Genomic DNA, 12,252 nt, shown 5'->3' with positions numbered 1-12,252 from the left:
TGCTAGTTGCAACTGTCAGTTCATCTCATCAGCTTTCTGCCACTCCTTGTCTTCTTGTGATGATTGCATCTTACATCTCTTGGTTGAAGCATAAATTGTCATAGCCCGATGAATGATGGTAACAGCAACCATTAGTTTAACTGGTCTTCTCCTGAATTTGTATGTTAACTATTTTTAATCTGAATCCTTGCCTTACCCACAAGACCTAATGCTAGCCTATCCCACTGCTACTGAATGTGTTTTCTTAGTCCAGACTGGTACTGGCAGTCCACCTACCTACGTTCTCATTTTCTCCCTCACCCTAGGGTGTTTTTTCCAGTTTCAGTCCTGCTTCATGGTAAGCATGTGGGAGAAAGAAAGCGTTCTGAGAAATGGATAAATAAGGAGTGTCACTCTTACATTTCAAAGGAGATACCTTTTTCTTCCATCTCCCAAAGTCACATATTTTGCCATCCTTAATCTAACCCTTAAATGATATTTCTTAAATCTTTTCTTGGCTAATACTAGTACTTGTGATTTCTTACAGTTCTTGTATTGATAGAATTCTGTATGCAAAACTTTTTAGATAATAGGAATCATATTTAGCGTCTACTGAAATTACATGTCCACGGAGGTAAACAATGCTTTTTAGTTAAGAGTATAAGCAATCTTATCTCAAGTATTCGTTTGAAACACAGTTCAAAATGAAAATCCCAGGTTATGTGTGTGCTACATTAATGTTAGGTGTTGTTCTCTCTTCACTAAGAAACTAGCAGTGCTTGTAATGGTAGGATCCAATAAAATGAAAAAATCTGAAATTTGTTGGCAAAGCTTCTGTAAATGTGTGCAAGAATGAACTGCCACTTCCAATAGAAATCTTGTGTTTTGTTTTGCATGCATATAAAATAAGGTAAGTCTATGAGGGGAGCTACATATGTAAAATGTACATTCTCTTGGTAGCTCTGCATATTTTGAAACTGTTCTACCTGTAGTTCCTCAGGCAATGAGTAAAATATTAAGAAGACAGACTTGTTTCCAGATCATTTGCATCACAGATAATTTTCAAGTTCTTGTTAAGCTATTAGAATGGAGAATTACTAGCACATAATTTTTTTTTGTGTAAAGTATAACGACCTTATTAGCTCATCACTCACTAAACAGATGAGAAATCAATCATGGTTGTCAAGTTAAATAAAGAGCTGTAATTCTAAAGATAACATTACTTGTTTTGTTTTGTTTTTTTTTCAGGTAGAAAGCATCTTTCTTCAAAATATGTTTGTTTGTACTTTTTTTACATAGTGTTTAAAATAGTGCAGTACTCCTGAGTCCAAACTTTCAAGAAGTGACAGATAAGTGTAGTTAGTTTCTTTAATACACAGTTGAAATGCTGCCCGAAGCAGATATAAGTAAAAAACCATGGCTAACTAAGGACACTTCTGTCAGTTTTCATGTATACAAAAATTATACATTCACTGGACAGTGGCCTTTTGTATTATACTTAAACATCACGGAGAAGAAGCATTAAGTATATCGCATAGCTTTCTTCTTTTGGTTTCTTGGCATTGTCTGACATTGCATTCTAGCCTTGTATCCTTGTTTGAACAACAGTATTTCATGTCATAGGCAGTTATCCTGGCAAGGATAAGTATCTGTATATATGTATCTGACTATACGTAAAATTCAGTTGTTATTGCCTTTTAATGACAATTTGGCCAAGTAGTATGTAGACAACTTCTTTTATTAGCATACAATGTCGTCGTTTCACTGCATGACCAGGAACCTTGCTTGTTCAAACATTTCTGAAATATTAGATATTACAAGTGAGAACAACTTTGCCTTTCTGAACGTAATGCCCTGCTTTATTTTCTTCCACCGGTTTCCTATTCCTATCCTCATTGTAATGTCTGAATGCTCTTAGAGTTACCTAGGGAGCCCTGCTGCTGCTAACAAGAAGGCAACGTCTGTGTTTCTTGATTGAAATAACTCGTGTAGATGAGTTCTGCTCAACAAATGTTGACAGAGACCAGAACAGTTTTCCAGAAGCCCTTGCTCATGGCCAAGGCTGCAGATGTTGAAAGTGATTGTAAGCCTATGTTTTCTGGCTTTAGTAAAATGAAAATTTGCAAGAATATTAACGTAAACTCATGCTGTAGACATCCAGATTGTGGTTAAAGACTAGAGTTGTTATAAATTATGACACTTGGAATATACCTGCCAGTTTCTCTTCATTTTTTTTTTCCTGTTGTGCTTAAGAAACAAAAAACACATGCTACAGCTCTGTCCCTGAAACATGACAAGGTGGTTGCACTGCTGTGTTGACCAAGGTCACGCTGCTGATTAATCTGGGATTCTGCAGGTGATTAATGTCTCTGGAGCATATGCTAGGAAGCTGTGGTGCTATTTTTATCTTAGAAACACTGTTTGTGAACCGGTACCCTTCTCCAGCAGTTAAAGCCGTGATGAGATCGGCTCTTCTCTGAAATTGTATACCAGGTCTACCTCTTCCACAGAGCTGGAGTTGTTGCTATGGATAGTAACCACAAAGCTGACTGACTTAAGTCTCCCCAAAGATGAGATTTACCTGCATAGCTAAAAATCAAGACGTAGGAGTTAACTGCCGGTTCAGACCAAGCGAGTGTCTGGCTCCAAGAGTCTCTCACTGACCAGAGACCACAGATGGATACCCAGGGAGAAATAAAAGGAGCTTCTGCATGTGATACCCTCCTCTGTCATCTTCCCCCATTAGAGTACTCTCTTACCTTCTGACTGTTCCGCAGCCCCAGGGAAGTCAAAAGACTGTAGTTTGGTTTTTTAGTAACCCTTATAAGACATTGTTAAAAACCCCTTGAGTGTTCCCTTGAACCCGTCTAAATTCTTTGTCATGTCTACCTGGAGGAGGTGTAGTCTCTCAATTCTCTTTTCCAGGAGGTTTAGTGGTTCACTATTGAATGGGAGGAGCACCTAAGGCGATACCATTGAGCTTATGCTATGTCAGTTACTGGTTTCTGTCAGTCTTCAGCAACACAGATTTTCAGAAGTGTGCAATTTTGCATCATCCTCTGTTCCTGTCTTTTTATCCCCTTTTGCTAAATCAATGTGTGTACCCATGTTTATGAATTTTGATGGGCAAAAAAATGGTCCTTTTTTGTCCAAGGAATTAGGAAAGTTGTCTCCCAGCCTTCCATCTGTGAAAAAATCTTGCAATGTTTTGGGGCTTTTTTGTCAAAGCTAGATAACGCAAAAACACCTATAAGTAGAAGGCTACTGAGAATAACAGCTGTCACCTCCGAAGCCTTCAGATCCTGCAATACTCAGTCCTGGTGCTTGCAGCTTTAAATGCCATAGTGCATAATGCAGATATTAACACGGATTGCTAGAAATAGGGAGATGCTATCAAGGGTGGTTTTTACTTTGAACTGGGGACTTGTTTATTCCTCTATACTATAAGTGGTGAAATGACATTTCTAATGATGGTGGTGGTAAAATACACGTGGACCCATAGTATGATGAACGGATGAAGTCTCGCCTTTCTTTTAAAGGCGGGGAAGCAAATAGAGGGATTCTTGGAATATGTCTGTGGTTTTGGTATCTGCTGTGGCTGTTTCAGTTTGCATCTTTTTCAGTTAAGCTTTTGTAGTGTTGTTAATGACTCACATTCTGAATACCTCCTATTAAGATAAAGTAGCTTTGAGGTGGTGAATAGGAAAGGATAGTTGTTAATCTGGAGAATGTTTAAAGGATATTGGTAGGGAGGAACTCTGCTAGGTGCACATTAATATAGGTAAAGAGGAGTTACGGTATTTCTAGAAATATGTAATAGCTGTGTACATCTCAGCTAGTTTTGTTGCTGTTTAATGTTAGTGATCAGGAAATAGATTTCACCTTTTTTATTCTTTAATGCACAAAATCCTGTTTGTCAGTAGGTATTTTGTTTACTGTGAAGTGGAGGCATAAATCTTATTTGTCACCTCACAAGTGCAATGAGATACCACTGCAAGTGTCATCTGAACCAAAGGTGGTAGCAGAGAGAGAGTAGGGCAATAGCATTAAAAATAAGATTAGTTTTTAACCTTGGTCCTGAAACTGGAGAATGGCTCATTCTGGCTTTCCAAAAATGTGAGTTGTACTTTTTTTTCCCTTTCTTCTTTGCCTCGTTGGAGGCTGATCCCAAAGACTAGGATAAAAATTACATTCCCTTAGTTTCAAAAAACTTATGCTGGTCTTAACCTGATACAAGGAAATACAGAGAGGGTAAGTAATTGTGCCTTCTCGTTTGTTATACCTCAGAAATTTAAGTATACACATCTGTGAGGCCTGCTTGTAGCTTTGATTAATGCAACATGCATCTTCATGGCCTTTATGTTTGGCTTATTCATCAAACATAACATTTAAATGTGCACTTTCCATTGAGAAGGTTAAATGCAAATTCACTTCCATTGAACTAAGTAGCTTTTCCTCTTTATATAAAAGACTAAACATGTATTCACTCTGTGAATAATCATGTGATGTGTACAGAAAAAAGTAATTAAGGTTTTTCAAATACAGGAGACACGTCTACGTTTTCTGGGTCAGATATGCTGGCACGTAGGAATGCCGTTAAGGCAAAATGAGGAACTGGTCTACGTTGCTCTGTGCTGGCTAAGCAGACCTCTCTCCTTATAGGGTATAGTATGGAGAGAAATAAAATGCAATTATGCTAAACAATTAATTCCTATTTGTATAGGAATCTTTCTCCAAGAAACCGTAGCTGGCCATGCTGTGGTTTGCAAGACAGCAACCCCCTGAGATTTACCTCCTGGTTTGTTTTTTTTTGTTCTGAGTTACTCTGTGGATCTGCTATACTGAGATCATTAAGAGTCAAAAGCTGGTACAGTTCTATTAGACACCTTTTTTAATAATGAAGCCCAACTACTTCAGCAGACTAAAGTAAAACATGTTTGGATTCTGTATCAACTGTGCATTTTACATTTCTTGCTAGGCATCTTTAAATAAACTAGCCATCATTTTTATTCACTTGTCTACAAAGGTATATTATGTGATGATGTTTTTATTTTTAGAAACATTCTTTATCTGAAATATTTTGACACAATAAAAGTCAGGCTTGGACAATTTCTGAATCATTTTCTACAAAACCCCAAAACTGAAAAGCACTCTTTAGAATAGAACTGAGGAGAACAGATTACAGTTTTACATCAGCTGTGTGGGAGATTTTATAATCCTTCCTCCATCTTGTCTTCAGAAACCCAGTTCCATTTACACTCACATGGATGCAAACTTAAATTCAGCTATGTGTGAGAACACGGCCTGACCTGTCTCTTATTTTGTAGCACTATGACTTAATACGTTTGCTTTTGCTTATGTTTATCTAAATGTTATAGCTGTCACATAGAGCAGTAATATAGTAAATACGAAGAATAGCAGTAAATCTGCAGTTGGTGTGAGAGTTTTCCAAAGTGTCAGATTCCATGTTGCACCGAAACTGTGTAACATGAACATAAAAACAAAGCCGCTGCTAATTGATGTGAAAAGGTTTCACACTTTAAAAAAATGCTGTAAATGGCTGCTTAAAATAGTCGACAACATAAGCTTAAAATCACTCTCCACTGATCTAGCGGGACTGTCATTCTTTACTGAAGATGAGTGTTTAAAGCACAAGATCATGGTAGTGTGTTATTATTTAAGTTTATTAATCTGAAATATTTATTATCACATGATTGAATTAATAGAGTGGTGTTCTTCAGGGCAAAACTTCTTATCAATCACCTTGCTGCTCCTGGGCGATAGGAAAATATGCTTTTGAATGTGTGAGTGGTGGTAAAATGTAATGGAGGAGCTCCTTTGTTTTTTTTCATCGTTAGCTGAGGTGGTGGCACAGTTGGTTTGACTTTACTTCTCAGGTAGAGCTGACCAAGCCCCATTTCATATTGAATCATCTGACCTGTAGCAAGAGTGTTGAATACTCATTGCAGAAGAGAGAAATTTAAAGTTTCTCAAGTCCAAGGCAAACAGAGGTAGCACATAAATTTCTGATGTCTAGCATTTCCTGCATTCCTTCTTTGTTAAAACCCAGTAATATGCTGCTATATGTAAACGTGAAAAAGAAGAAACCGTGTGGCTATGTTCCACTGGAACAGCAGTTCTCAACTGCAGGTGTAGAAAACTGATTTATATTAGACCCTCAGCAAATTTTTCAAACCTTTTTGGACTTGGGCTTAACAGTATTATGAGGTTGTGGTTTTTGGAGTAACTTCTCAATGCTTATTTTCAGAAGCAGTCACTCAAGGTTTTGATCCTACAGTGAAAAGTGCTAAATGCTATTTTAATACAGTCTGAAGGAAAAAGTGAAAAACGAAAAGGCTTTTATGGTAAAAAGCACTTGCGCCTCACATATTTTATCATAATATCCTGAGTTTGGCTGTGGCTGCTGGAAAATTATTTAATATAAAGACAGATTACAAGATAATCACTCTTAAACATACAGAAGGCTGTCCTCAGACACTAGGGGGTGCAATAAAACCTTATTGCTGATGCCTTAAGAGATGTGACCTACCTTGACTTGAAGCTCTGGTTGTAGATAGATGGATTTCCTCTATGTGGTTGTGCTAAGAAAATGCCGTGGCTGAAATACTCTCCTCTTAATGACAGTGTTCTCTAGAATACTACCTGTTGGTTTAGAACACGGGACGATGTTTGAATCCTAGTCTTAAAAGCAGAGAGACAAAAAAACATACACAATATGTTGCGTATTTTGCGAGGCCCTCTCATGTACTGAAATAATTTATTCCATATTTTTCTGCACCAGATAGCTTTGATTTGTAGGCTTATTTACTAACAGATGAAAGGGTGATGAAGATGGTATTTGAACTACTACTTTCCCCATGTGTTTAGGAGCTGTGCCTGAAATGCAGGTGAGTTTTCAGTTAACGGTGATGAATGCCATACTGAGTAGGCCTGAGTCTGCCACTGTTCCCCAGTGGTCTTTGCTTGAAATAGCAACTGAACGTGGTGCGTAATATTGAGCTGGATCTTTGGGAAGGAGAAGCACCATGGTAAAAAGCCACTCACAGTTGTGGAAGGGTGGCCCAGAAACAGCGAGCTCACAGCAGCCACACAGCTCACACAGTGAGAAGGGTGCAATGAATGGCAAAGGGGTGGGCTATAGCAGGCATTTTAGGGGCTGATGTAGTACCACTGCATGTTCTAGAACCTTCCGCTGGAGGTTTTGTGGCAGATACATATTAATAAGTCTTCAGCAGCAACCTTCCCTGAATGTGGGAAGTAACGTGCACCTCTAACAAATTTCTGTAAATGTTTGATTCAGATCAATTTTCTGTCATTAATTGTTTACTATTTAAGCATTTCTTCATGCCAGATGGAATGCAGTAAGTCTGGAAACTCAAACTAATAGTGACTGATTTTCAGGAAACTGATAGAACGTCTTTCAGGATCTGGAGCTGTTTTCTCAGGATGTCATCCAGATCCCTTTAAAGCATTCATGATTTTAATTTTTATTCTTCCAGGTAAAGAGCATTACAGATCTGTATGGTGGCAGATACCCAGCACAGAAGAAAGAGTTTGGAAAGCTCATAACAAAGTTTGACACAGCGTAATTCAGAACTGCATTTTAATCTGCTCTTGGTTGTTGGTATGTATTTCCTTTCCAAGACTGGAAAAAAGCAGTAAAAGGATGTTGACTTCCAAACTTACACCCTCTGATACTTATGCTAGAAAGGCATAGGTGAAATATAGAAAGGCAGTTTAAATGAAAACTTAGATGGCAGAGCACAAGTTGTAGCTTGCAGAGAGAGGGCCTGCATATATATTTTACTCCTTTGTTTTGTCCTCCTCTGATCTTTTGGTGCAGATATAGTTTGAGGATACCCAAACTTCATAACTGGGTGTCAGCAGTCAGATGTTCTGGTGCAGCTCTTGCCTGAAGGTGACTTAGTACCTTATATTACATTTTACAAATAAAGGAAGGTTTTATTTTTCTTCTTTGCCTTGAAACAATTGTCATTTAGGTAAACAGCTGTCAGCGTGCTATTTGCAAATCTATTGGTTGCACAATATAGTACCGAAGTATGACTATATACCCATACTGGCAAAAACTTCTGCTAGTCTAAATGTAAAAGACCTACTACTATATACTACTGTGACAATATAAAAATATAGCTATAATAAAAATAAAATATAGCCATAATAAAAATAAATGTTACTGTCTGTAAGTCTGAAAGCACTGTGATGACTTTGAGATAGAGAACACTAATGGTGATGACTGTTCAACTCTTGGTAGGAAATATAGGATTTCTAACTTATTTTGGGGCTTTTTGTATGCTGTGTCTTTTAAACTTGTTGGAAGATATGCATGCATCTAATCTACTGAGAAGTAATTAGTTATACTTTAGGGTTATTTTTTAACATTTTGTTCTGTTCCCCAAATCCAGAAATGTCATTCTAAACATTTTACCATGGTGAGGTATAACCTCCTCTAGAGAGCAAGGGCCCTGCGTATGTGATTGCTGTTTATCCACATGAGACCATTTCTATGCAGGGCTGTAGCTTTGTGGTATCATTGATGTAGCTAACGTAAGTCGCTTGAAGGTACTACTTACCTGTTATTTAAAATATATACATATCTCACCAACATGAGTCATTTAGAGGGATCTCAACCTAAAACACATAGGTCAACTTACACAATTTTGAGAGGATTTTGTGTTTAACCCCCTTTTTTCATAGATCAGGTGCCTACACTGAAAAATTATTAATCTTCCTCTCTACAGTGGCTGATACCATGTTGCTGGCTTACCTCTGGCACTTTACTTTCTTCTTACTCTTTCTTTCCTTTCCCACCTCTGTGTCACCTCCAAATAAGACATGCTTAAAGAAATCCAGACAAAACCCCTGTAGTTAGTAGCATTGCTTAAATTCATCTTGACATTGCATCTGAATATGATTTCTTTTCCAAAGAACACTGCAGTTGGTTGATAAAAATACACACTGCCTTCTGAGAGATCATCCTGCTAAATTGCCTCTGATAAATGAGGATGTACAGACAGCTCTCTCAAAAAGAAATTAATAGTTTATCATCGCCCCAGTATAAATGATGATAGAGTGAGTTAGAAAGAATGGAGATTTTGGCAAAAGCCACTTTCTTATGGTATTTTGTAGTAACAAATGAGCATACGTCCCAGAAGTCTGTAGATAATGAAATAGACTCATCACCACCTGCTTTCCCACAAGTGTGGGAAGCTTAGTCAGCTTAATTTTATTGAATCAATTTTGTGTAGTGATTGGTTTCCAGATAAGTAGCAGTGGATAATAAATCCAACACCCAGCTGTAGAAATGGAGCAGTGTAGGACCTGCAGTCCCTTAGGACTTTACCTGGGTGTTTGTGGTAAAGCTTGCATGGGCAACCTCTTTCCACACAGCTCATCAACTACATCATCTCTCTGGCTGGGAAACAGAAATTAAAATCAGACTTAGTAAATACAATTATTGTTCAGAGCTTTCTTTAATAATGAAACAGATGCTGTAATGAGTGTGATTAAATTGTTTCCTGCATGCATAAAGACATGAATGACCAGTAATTCCCTATGTAATTGAAACCTTGAGTGAAATTAGTTTCCCACTTGTCCTCTTTTTTTGTGATTTTTCAGTAGATGAATATTGGAGGACAGTTTTCAGGCATCTCTGGAAATAAAATATGGAACTTAAAAAGGACTGATAGGACTGAAAACACACAGGCTGTTGCATACTCTTGAATAAAGCAGTTCCCTCTGATGTTGGTAAATATATGCTAGCAGCACCAGAAGCAGAGTTTGACACTAATTAAGAAGGTCAGATATTGACCTTGTCCTCAGCAATATCCCAGAGGAACTTTCCATCTAACCACACTTTTTTCTCTGACCCGTATCAGAATTATAATCATTCACATTTCCTCATCTTGTGGTAAGCTACCTGTCAAACTGAATATGGAAAAAGCAAGGCTAAATCTATGTGCAATTAAACTGGGACAAAATCAAAGTTTCTACAACTCATGAGAGAATGTACAAGGGGAAATGAATCCAACTTTGAGAACTTTGTCTGATTTTTGTGGGGGGAGGGAGAAGGGTTTCCCCTGCACTCCATTCTTATTTAATATAAACATATACTACCCATACAATATCTTTTGTGTCCAAATGACTGTACAGCAGGTACTGACCTGAGGCTACTAAATAGCTTTTTGGTATCCATTTGAATGTCTAAATGGCAGACATTTTGGACTATCTTGGCCTAGCTGTTCAAATCATTACCTTAGGTGTCAAAGAACAAGTAAAAGTTGTATTTTATCTCCATGCGCTGCCTTATTGAGAAAATAATGTATATATATTTTCAAAAAGCAGTTACAGGAAGCAGAGTTTCTTTCTGATTTAATTAATACATGTACCCTTTTAGGGATTCATAGGTGCAAAATCAATTTTAGTCACAGATTACAATGAGCCATACTACCTGTATTGGCCTACGGAAGAGCATGAATTACTAACTTTGACAGCTATAGATAATCCTGCAGCTTTCTGTCTTGATTGTCAATGACTATTAAAATGGCAGAAAGTCCCAGGATCCCTGAGGGGCATTTGATCAACTGAATTTAAGGTATATTGTCCTCTAGAGTCTGTGAGACGACTGCATTCAGTTTTGAGGCCCCAGCATAACAAAGACGTTGATGAACATAAATACAGCAAGTGCCACCAAGACAGTTGGCCTCTGCTGGAGCAGAGACTCTGGGAGGAGGTGACGAGGGAGATGGGTTTGTTCAGCTTGGAGACAGGGTGGCTTTTGGGGGCTGAGTGGCACTCTTCCAGTGCTGAGGAGGAGGTTAGTGAGAAGTCAGAGCCACACTCTTTACTGAGATGCACAGCAGGAGATAGTGATAGTAAGCTAAAACAGAGAAGGTTCTAACTGGATGTAAGGAAAGTTACCGTGGGGCATAATGAAGTAGTAGAAAAGGTTTCCCAGAGAGATTGTAGTATGTCCATCTCAAGAGGTTTTAAAAACCCAACTAAACAAAGCCCAGAGCATTCTGATCTGAATTCAGTATTGACCCTGATTTGGGCAGGAAGCTGGACTTCTGACATCCCTTCCAGCCTAAGTGATGGCATGTTCTCTGTGGTGAGAGAAGAAAGGTTTATACAGACAGAAATATTTTACCTTCTCATACTCTTCTCCACATGGGCAATATTGGAGTGGTCAAAGAAAGTGTTACGAAAGTTTAAAAAGGCTTTAAAAGTTTGAATGTGTAAGTCTGTGTACTAGATTCCTCTGCAACTAATAAACTTCAAATTTGACATTAAAGCTGTTTGTGATTTGTAAAGGAGCTGTCAGAAGGTTTAGGCTTTGTCAGAAATTGTCTTGAATGCCTGCTGTAACTGGCATAGCCTTACTTTTTTACTGTTGTTAGTACTCTGTGTTTGCTTCCACTACAATTGTAGTAGAATTGAATTTCCAGCCTTCCTTGTAAATCTCCTTTCAGAATTTTGGGGGCAGGAGCTGAACTGAGGAGTTGAGTCAGTTCATATCACAGTTGAACACCAAATCAGTTTAAGATTTCTTTGACAATTATATTCAGACCACCAAGTTAAATTTGAGGGATGTATATCTGATGAGAGCATTGACGGCTATGTCTTACAACTATTATGACATATTGATAGAGTGTTTTTAAATGCCATAGAAAGAATTTCACTGAAGTCAACAGATATACAAAGATTTCTCTTAGCTGAGAATCTGCAGACATAAATAAAATTTGTTCTTATTTGACTGCTGTCAGAATTTCATGTTCTTGGTAATTAGAAGGTAGTCAATCTTGAATGTCCCAATCATTAGAAAACTTCAGAAAAATATAGAAAATGTTACAAAACCTATGAATGGTTGCTATGTTTATCTAAATGGATACCCTTTGGTTTGGACTATGCATGGCCCCAGCCATCTGTAAAATCATCTGTAAAAGCCAGCAAGAACATGTCTTGTTAGGTTTCACCAGCTGCAGGCAGCCACAAATCTTGGCTTATTAGGAAACAATTTTCAAAATGCATTTTTTGGAAACTATGTAGTCTTCCTGCTTTTCCTCCTTTTAATCTCTCAGGGTTTGGGGTTTTGTGTTTGGTTTTTGGGTTGTGTTTTTTTGTTTTTTTTTTTAGTGCTGTAATCACTATAACATCGTGGAACCAGATTTGTAACCAAAGCCAGATAGGTTTGCCTTTTTTTTTCCCCTCCGCTGTCTCATCTCAGAACCAAAT

Source organism: Chroicocephalus ridibundus, chromosome Z, assembly GCF_963924245.1.
Source record: "Chroicocephalus ridibundus chromosome Z, bChrRid1.1, whole genome shotgun sequence".
Taxonomy (NCBI): domain Eukaryota; kingdom Metazoa; phylum Chordata; class Aves; order Charadriiformes; family Laridae; genus Chroicocephalus; species Chroicocephalus ridibundus.
This window is presented reverse-complemented; position numbering follows the sequence as displayed.